Raw genomic sequence first — 10,304 nt, 5'->3', positions numbered from 1 at the left:
TACCAGGTATAGTTCTGCCAGCTTTTGTTTTATCCTTTTTAACCCCTTAAAAGATATGTGGCTTTTACCATTGGAGGAATCTGGCATTGGATTTAGAGTCATATTAAAGTCTTCTCCCAGTATAACTGCGCCCTCCTTAAAAATATTTAATCAATCTAAAAACGTATTTATATATTTTACTTGCATGATTTGGTGCATATATATTAGCTATGGTAACATTTAATGCCCCTATCTTTCCCTTTATTATGACATATTTACCTTCCTTATCTATTTTACTGTCTTGTAACACAAAAGGTATGTATTTATGGATCCTTATTAACACTCCAGTTGTTTTCTTCTTTGGGTTATTACTATAGTCTATCTAAATGTGTTTTTTGTCCCCAATTTTTGGGCTATGGCCTTCTTTAAAATGTGTTTTTTGCAACAGTACTATTCTCGCCTGTAACTTTTTACTTGTATGTAAGATCTAGCTCATTTTCACAGGTTCATTCAGTCTGTTTAAATTATAACTTAATACTATACACATTCTTTAAGCTTTTTCCCTTTGTAACATATGCATTTACTTACACTGCCTTCTTGTCCTAAGTTATCGTCTTTTAAAATTAAGAAAACAGGAAAGAGAAAGACAGGGAATAAAGGGGAAATATATAAATAAATGAAGGAAAAAAAGGAAAAATTAAGAAATAAAACAAAACAGATAGACTCACCATCTTGGTGAGAGTTACAATGCCACCACAGACTTATGGATATTACCTCTGGCTGTTCCCTAGGGGCGGCAGGATGTGCCTCAGCACAATACTGTGGGGTATTATGGTTGCCTATTTGTTATCTCCTACCGGAAACTGCTATGTTGTTGTACATAGACTTCCTAAACCTTCTTACCAGGGCGCTTCTTTTTAACACTTATGTGGCTACCCATATCTATTTGCCATTTTCATGGCCCTACTTTCCTAAGGATTACTTTTCATATTTGTTATCCTCGCTGCTCCTGTTACCTCTGCGGCTATATACCAATTCCTTACTTTTAATATTTTCCTGAATATAATTGTTTATGGCCATACTCTTAGGAGGAAAGTAGGAATATATTTGGTCATGGGGAAGGGGATGTAGCCCCTGGAAGGAAGTTGATTTGATATGCATAATGGTGATGATGGAACATTGCCTCTCCAGATCTCTTGTAAAATAGATAACGTTAAGTATAAGTCAATGCAAGCCACCAACAGGCTACTAGTAGGTCAGAGGTCAAACAGACAACATTGAAAGCAAGCCATAAGATTAAATGTAAATGTTGTACCTGTTTATGATTGGGTTGAACAAAACTAGTTGCTGGAGTTTCTCAGTTTGTTTGGTAAGACTAACGGGCATATTTATTATGTGGTGTAAAAAGCAGCGCAATAACTGCCACACATCGCCAGGTATCATAAAATGGGGTCTTTTTTATGTGCTTTTTCTTTGAGCAACTTCCGCAGGAACTTATTTACAAAGGTTTGAAGCAATGTAAATTAAGAACAGAAAATCTGGTGTTCGCATGCAATAATTTTGCCATTTATTTTACACAGCTTTTTTAGTTTTACAAAGCATAATAAATATACCCCTTAGTGAGTACCTAGGTGTGATCAGCTTGTTCTTTTTACTCAGAAATATAGACAAAGACTAGGGGTAGGCAGAGTAGGCATGTGCCTAGGGTGCAAAGCTGGGGGGGGACAAGCACGTATCTTACCTACCTTATAACACTAGTCCGGTTCCCTCTCTCCTTGCTTGCGTGCACACAACAAAACATGTGAGCGTCAATTCACGCATGGGCACTAGCATCAATTCGCACATGAGCAATCCTAGTCGGCGCCATGATCGGCCAGGTTGCAAGCAGCACTGAACATCTGTCTATTCAGGTCCTCTTCTATTCATATTCCAGTCTCTTATTCAAATCAGTGCACGGTTGCTAGGGGAATTAGTACCATATCAACCAGATTGCTGAACTTTAAAACCGGAGAGCTTCTAAATAAAAAAAGGTAAAACTCTTCAACCAGCAAAAATAAAGAACAAAAATCACAAAAAAATTTGTGATTTTTTAGTATAAAATCGGACATTTAAAAAAACACAAATTTTTCAGAATTTATTATACCCCGAGGATGGAAAAGTCCAAATCAGAAAATCCGGCATCTCAGACATGTCAAGGTTGCATATAAGTCAATGGAAGAAGTTTTTTGAGGTGCACTGGGAAAATAATAAATAAGCGTAAAAACCCGAGCGGATTTGATCGTAGTTTGTAGCAGAAAATGTTTGGTAAATAACTCCCTAAAGGTTAATTTAAAGGTGAACAACCCCTTTAAGATAGGATGGGGGTCCTACAATCATTTAAGTAAAACTATGCTTTAAAATAAAAGATGTATTTATTACTGCTGTCTGGTCATACTTTATTTAATTGAGTCATAGATGAGCCAGTTGGCACTTTCTTTTAAACATCTGCTCTTTTTGTCCTCCCAGATCTTTTGTTTAAGATCTGCTCATGTCTGTAAGTTTTACTATTGTGAACTGGGGCACATTTTTATCAAACAGTCTGTCTAGCTCTGTAATTTAAAGGAAGAATTAATTATTATGTTCTCTCAATTTAAATCTATCCAGTTTAATCAATCATCAGCATGTTTCCATACTAAAAGCAATCTAACCATATGGTATCTAACCTATATTTTCTATGCATTAATGTTCTCTTGTTGATATAAAAATATCAGGCAAAATATATATTTCAACAAAAACTGAAACTTTTTGTGTTTCTTTGTGACTACAAAAAAATGAAACAAAAGAAAGATTGCTGGCATATTAATTTACATTACATGAAATCAGTTTATATCTACAATGAAACACTGACCTTCAGCTCTGGTGTCCCTCTTCTAGAAGAGTAAAATCTAGTTTTTTTTCTGATTGTCTCTCATATCAACAATACTTAAGAGGAAAGCAGGGGAAAGAGTACATTGAGTGGTTAAGAAAGATGCTATTATTTCAGTTCAGTAAATAACAATGATTCAAAATTTGTTGCATTTCTATAAAGCTGGAGCTGCATACATACAACAATACATTTCCTTGAAAATTTTATGCTTTAAATTCCAACCATATAACAAGAAAAAACATTACTAAAAAATAATACTCACATTTTCACATGCATCTGTGTAGAGTTAAGCATTCTCTTTCACTTTTTCCAAAAGTAAAACAAAGTTTGAAAAGCCTCTGTTGCATAAGATGTCTGATATATGCTAATTGATATTCTGAATGTATAGATTATAACACTGGCACAAGAAAAATATTCTGCAATCTTTTAATCTATTTGGTTGCTGAGAATATGGAAAGAGACAGATCTCTAAATAGATGAGAACAACAGACTACTCATAAAAGGAATTGCACAAAAAAATGTATCATGTAATAAAATTTGATTGATTGTGTTTAACCATAAAAGGAAGTAAAGTATAAGGGAAAGGAAAGAATTCTATGTATCTATTCTATGCAAGTATGCTGTGCCTAGTGACAAAGCTGCTGTGGGAACCCTGGAGCTAACACCAGCTTCAGATAGCTCTAGGGTTTCTCAAAAACATGTGTGTAATTCCGACCAGGGTGCGGAACGGATGAATCAGTGTGAGCATAACTATACAGAAGTGCAAGGGACACCTTTGGACATAAGTACATTTTATGGAACAAATGTGCATAACAAATGGATCAGTTTTCCTGCTACCATAACTGAGGTTGTGGTTGTAAATAATTACTATGTTTTAATCATCTTCTCTAAACCCTACTCAATGCCCTAACGCCTTCAGGTTCATTGTAGCATACTATCCATACATGTGTTTAGAGTGGTACATCAAAAGATATTGGTATAAGTAATGTAATAATATCCTTTGATTGCAATCATCTGGGAAACAATGCCAATATTTGACACCAGTTTTACATCACCACTTTGCAATGTCCAATGAATTCAACAGTTGCAATTTTAAAACGGATATGTGATGATTTTATGTGAGTTTAACAGCTGGAACTTTTTCTGTTATAAGTGAGTCTGTATAAATTCGCACTCAGTACAAAGCATGGAACCAGCAAGTGCAGAGGAGCCACTCGCTACCTTGCCCTCCCTACCTTTAACGATACTAAAGGTAGGGGTCGAGCGGGGGAGCACCTACTCCCCACCATCCTCCCTTCACAAATGCAGCACTGACCAATGGAGTTAGCACTGTATACAGCACATTGTACACAGCATAGTGCATTGTAAAAAAGTAGTCCCTTATATGTAGTGCTAAATACATTTACTTGTTGATTAATTATACATCTTTTCAAAGCTGAAATATAATATTAACTAGAACATATTTAAACAATATGTAAAATTCATATAATTAAAATAGGTTCTGTTTTAAAAAAAAAAAATGGGTGTCTATAAAATATGCAAGATCAGGCATGATCAGGTTTGCAAACTGCATGATTATGAAATTTACCTGTACTTGATTCAGCATAGTTTTTCAGAAGAAAAATTCTTTTGTAGAAGGCTTTTAACTTGCATGTCCCAACTACACTCCAGCATATTTCCATTTGAAATATGCTGTATTTTGGGAATATGAAAGCAATACTCAAATAACTATTTGAAAAATTTATATTTGACAAAACATGAATGTAGCTAGGCTATTAATATTTAATAATAAATTGTATTGTTATACTGTATCACAAATTCTGCCAGATTTTTTTTAAATGTTTTCACTATTGTCACATTGTATTTTCCTGTGTTTAAGTATTAATTTAAATTCATTTCTTCACATGTTTAAGAAAGAATTCATTTTTATAGACCTTATGTTAAAGGCAATTACATTATTCCCAATGTTGTTGCATCCCTTAAAACACATCATAAGGAACTCCTGTAACTTGAATACTTTTCTTATTATACAACATGAAATGGTCTGTGACCCAGTCAGAATACTAATGTTGCTTCATTTGCTGGATTAGGATTTCAATGTAAATTATAACAACTTCACTATTAGGGGGTTATTTACTAAACTCTGAATGCAAAAATCCCCAAAAATTTGTGATTTTGTAGTATAAAATCTAACTTTTAAAAAAATCACAAATTTTTCTAAATTATTATACCTTGTGGATGGAAAAGTCTGAATCAGAAAATACGGCATCTCAGGCTTGTCGAGGTTGCATATAAGTAAATGGGAGATTTTTGTGATTTTGTGATTTTTGCATTTGTGTATTTTTTTAATTCTTGAAGGAAGCCTACTGAAGGTAATAATATAATTATGCCTCTTTAAAGGTGCCTGGTAAGGCTTCATCTTAGTATGCATTGCAATTTTGGACTCCAGTCCTTAAAAGGGATATAAATGAGCTGGTGTTATCTAAACATAGTTGTGGACATAGCAAAAAAAAGGGTACTATCTTCATATGCCCTGCAGTTTTTATGTGTCCAGCAGCAACTAGTCATAGGCTATGACTAACTACCCCTAGGGCAAGACTTAGGGTGTATGAAGATGGTGATGGTTTTAATGTAAATAAAGATTTGTATTTAAATGTTTCTGGCCCTTGTGGAGTCCTTGAGTGCCTAAGTACTTTTTTTGCTATTGACGAATCACCCCTCCCAATGATGAAGTCCGTGGCAGTTGCAGCTGGACCATCTCCTTGACTTGGGGCTTTTCTCTATGTTTTTTCTTTGTGCCTTTTCTTCAAAAGTGAACAGTCGTGGATATCATATTTGTTTGTTGTGAAGCTGATTTTTTTTCATTAAAGACGCAATTTAATTGAACACGCATGTCTCCATATTTTACCAAAGATATGAGTTAGACTGAGAGTCAAGTAAGTTAAATATTTTCTTTAAAGGGGAACTCCACAAAAACATAACCTAGCTTTTTGAAAAGTAAACATAATTTCAAGCAACTTTGCAATATACATCAATTGAAAAATATGCAGACTTTTCATGCTTTTCTGCTGACTACTTTGCTGAGCTGGATGACTACTGTTACTTTGTATCAACAGCCAGCTGTCCTTAGACTGCATCCTCCAAACCCAACAATTCCCTGCACATGCGATTTCAATAAGGAACGGAACATCATAGTGCAATGCATTGTGGGTTATGTAGTTCCTGAATGCTGTCTGTAAGCTGTGGAGAAGTTGTTACAATTTGTAGCATCAGTGTTTAGTCCCTCCTTCCCTGCCGAGATTTCCAATGATGCAGAAAGAGAATAATAATTGAATTGAATATAAAAAAAATCTGTTTGCTCTTTACCTGTTTCTTCAAAAAGTATGAATAAATGCCATTTTTCAGCTGGTTTTCCCCTTTAAGAATACTCTTACCCTTTTCAGACAGTATGCTAACCTACTGTAGATCCCCATACAGAGAGAAAAGACAGCTGTGAAATTCTTGGAAGACACTATGGGGCAGATTTATTAAGGGTCAAATAGTAATTTCGAATTCAAATTTTTTTTGTTGTCAAAATCCATACATTCAAAATTAAATCCCCCAATTTGAATCTAAATTTGAATGTGAGATGTATTAAACCTCTACCATGGAAACAGTTCTAAGTCAATGGCAGAGGTGAATAGACCTATTTGAATATGTTAATAGCCTTCCTGACATTGGAGTATGTTTCGGAGGAAAATTTGATTTGAGTTCGTATTCGATTCAAATGCAAAATGAATTTTTGGATCGTTCCCATTCAATCCAATTTTAGACATTTTAATTTTTTCATAAATAACCTCCCATTCGAGTAGTGAGCATATACAAATTAAATAGAGTAAAAATGACAAAAAATCAACCTTTCATAAATAACCCCCTATATGAAGAGCTAAGGACAAAAGTCAAACATGTAGTTAAAGGGATACTTTCATGGGAAAACATGTTTTTTTCAAAATGTATCAGTTAATAGTGCTACTCCAGGAAACGTCTGTACTAAAATCCAATTCTCAAAAGAGCAAACAGATTTTTTTATATTCAATTTTGAAATCTGACATGGGGCTAGACATATTGTCAATTTTCCAACTGCCTCAGTCATGTGACTTGTGCCTGCACTTTAGGGTGGAACTACTTTCTGGCAGGCTGTTATTTCTCCTACTTATCAGCACTATTAACTGATGTGTTTTGAAAAATGTACTACTTAATGTAACTGAATCAGTCTCAGTGGGATCGACCAGGGAGCTGTTATCTTGTGTTAGGGAGCTGCTATCTGGTTACCTTCCCATTGTTCTGCTGTTAGGCTGCTGGGGGGGAGAGAGGGAGGGGGTGATATCACTCCAACTTGCAGTACAGCAGTAAAGAGTGACTAAAGTTTATCAGAGCATAAGTCACATGACTGGGGGCAGCTGGGAAACTGACAATATGTCTAGCCCCATGTCAGATTTCAAAATTGAATTAAAAAAAATCTGTTTAATTTCAGTGCAGTATTCTGCTAGAGCAGCATTAGTAACTGATGCATTTTTTTTAAAAAAAACATGTTTTCCCATGACAGTATCTCTTTAAAGAGTAAAGGGGAGTGCCACATTGTAGCATTTAATTAAACCCAGCTTCATAAATAAAGCAAGCATTCATAAATAAAGCAAGCATTCATTTGAACTGTTATTCAGTGTATTTCCTCAGTACCATATACTTAAACTAACCAAGCCAGAGCATAAGCTTCCAGAAGTCTTTATGCATTTTGCAAGTTATGTTTTTTCAGCAGACAGTAACTATAAAAATGATATTTTAAACAATTGGGGAATGTTATTAATTAGCATACTTTAGGGGGGCAGATTTATCCAAGATCAAATTTCAAATTTATGTAAATTTTTTTTAACTCTAATGAATTCAAATGTACTCAAAACTGTAATGTTATCTTATTTAAGAAAAAACTTTAAGGTTTAAAATTCGAACAAACGTTACTGACCGGAAAACTCGAAGTGAATTAATTTGAAACTCAATTTGAGTTTTGAGCATAAAAAAATGTGAATGTCAGGAAGGCTATTTACATCTTCCAATGGGTCAACGGACCTCTGTCATTGACTTGTAAATGAATTTGACAGGTTTTAGGTGGCAAATATTCAAATTGGAAATGTTTTCATGGTCGAAGAGTGATAAATCTCAACTCTGAATTTACACTCAAGTTGGTTGGTGCTTTTAACTTCTAATAATTCAAATTTATAATTCGAACCTTAATAAATCTGCCCCTATGTGCATCCATTGAGGTTAACATTTCAATCAGGTCCAAGATATTCAGTTTCTTTAAAAGTATTGTAGTCATTAACATGTTCAGTACTTATTCCTTAATTTATAATCTATCCTACAGTTTTGTTTTTTTTACAGTGAGAGCTGTGAAGATGTGGAATTCTCTCCCTGAATCAGTCGTACTAGCTGATAAATTAGAAGGGATTAGATGTCTTTTTAGCAAGTGACATGCCTGGATTTGTGGCAAGGCCACAAAGACCTGGGCCTAGGGTGGCAGAATTTGAGGGGCGACATGCCGCCCAGCAGCATCACAATTAGCTACTAGCACTGGAGATGCATGTCCAATTAATAAGACTTGCGTGTGCGTGACTGGTTTCACGAGCAGGAAGTGAAGTGACAGGGGGAAGGGGACAGGACTGCACCTGGAAGGGAAGGGGACAGTGGAGGCAGACAGAACCAGCAGGGGAAGCTAACAAAGAGCACAGCTGGCCAAGGGATGGCCCGTTTGTAAATCTGGGCCTGGCAAATGAGGGAATACAAGGTTATGGAAGATAGCTTATAGGGCAAGTTGATCGAGGGACTGGTTCGATTGCCATCTTGGAGTCAGGAAGGAATTTTTCCCTCTCTGAGGCAAATTGGAAAGGCTTCAAATGGGTTTTTTGCCTTCCTCTGGATCAACTAGCAGGTTATAAACAGACTGAAGGTTGAACTTGATGGACTTGTCTTTTTCCAACCTAACTGTGTTACCTACAGCCAATAATAAAATGGATACAAACTTATTTTAAAGATTCTTCACATCAGCTTCATTTGCTTAACTATGTAACATAAGGGGCTAGCTACAGTATATGCTTTAATTTCTGATCTTGAGTGCTTGCCTATAGAGATACCAAATATAGGACTGCTGTTTTGTGGATTTACTGTAGCATTGTGGATAACAACAGAAGTCAGATATAAATTCAGTTTATGTATTCTAAATATGGGATTGGCTGATGTTTACGCTCTTTGTGGTAACACAAAAAGAAACAACCCGTGTTATGCAATAAAATGAGACAGTGGCCATTATTTTCTGTCCTTCTGCTTAGGACTGGTGTCACTTGTGCAAGCACTTATTGTAATTTAGTGTCATTTTTTACAGATCCTTTGAGAGGGCCACTTGTTCACATTTAGGTATTTTGACCACTTACTTATGACCACTAGTAGTGTTGCTTTATCTATGTATGTCTTTAAATAATAACTCACTGATATAACCTTATTTAAGCACATCTTTATCATTCCTTGTATTTCACAGTACTGTAAAGTATTCCCTTGGTAAAACCTCAAGATATCATGTTTTTGTAAAACACTACAATTGTACACATTTAACCCCCTTTTGTTTGACTGTGTCTAACAAAGAAAGGTTAAGTATAACACTATCTTTGCAGTTTGGCAGCATCTGTACACACTAACAAGCTTCCATTTCATACCTATACTAATAGTAGTATTATATCATGTCTACAGCTTCAAATGATAAATTAGCACATCATCCAGTATAGTACAGGATAACGCAATCACAGTAATCTATTATTTTCAATGTACACAGCAATTTAAAAAAATGTTATCTGTGAAAAAATGCCATATATAAATAATTGTGTTTTATTCTTTGAATTACAAGGTCATTGCCCAAGTGCCCCAAAAAACTCATAGGGGGATACTTATGATTAATTACTGTTCTTTTACATAGTAAACAAGAATGTTGTGCAAGATTTTTTTGTGAAAAAATCCTGCACAAAGGAAAAAAGAAACTGCCAAAAATTTGAGGAAGATTAACGTCTTAAGTGTTTTTTGACAATCTTACTACGAACAAGTTTAACGATAATAAATATGGCTCATAGTCCCAAAGCTCAGTATTGGCATTTAGTTAGCACTATGTATGGAACACAGCAATGCTTGATTTCAACTGCCATACTACATTTTTGCTGACACTTGTCTGCCACCAGCTATAATGTACATAACATACATTAGATTTGACATATTTGTGCTTGTTTATTTAGGTACCAAAAATACAAGCACCATAGAAATAATTATTATTTATACAAATTCTCAACACAGTTTATTTAAAAGAAAATAAACATTTCAAAACCTTTCAAAAGTAGTAAGCAATAGT

This window comes from Xenopus laevis, chromosome 4S (assembly GCF_017654675.1).
Source record: "Xenopus laevis strain J_2021 chromosome 4S, Xenopus_laevis_v10.1, whole genome shotgun sequence".
Taxonomy (NCBI): Eukaryota; Metazoa; Chordata; class Amphibia; order Anura; family Pipidae; genus Xenopus; species Xenopus laevis.
The sequence above is the reverse complement of the archived record's forward strand: the minus strand, read 5'-3'. Positions refer to the sequence as shown.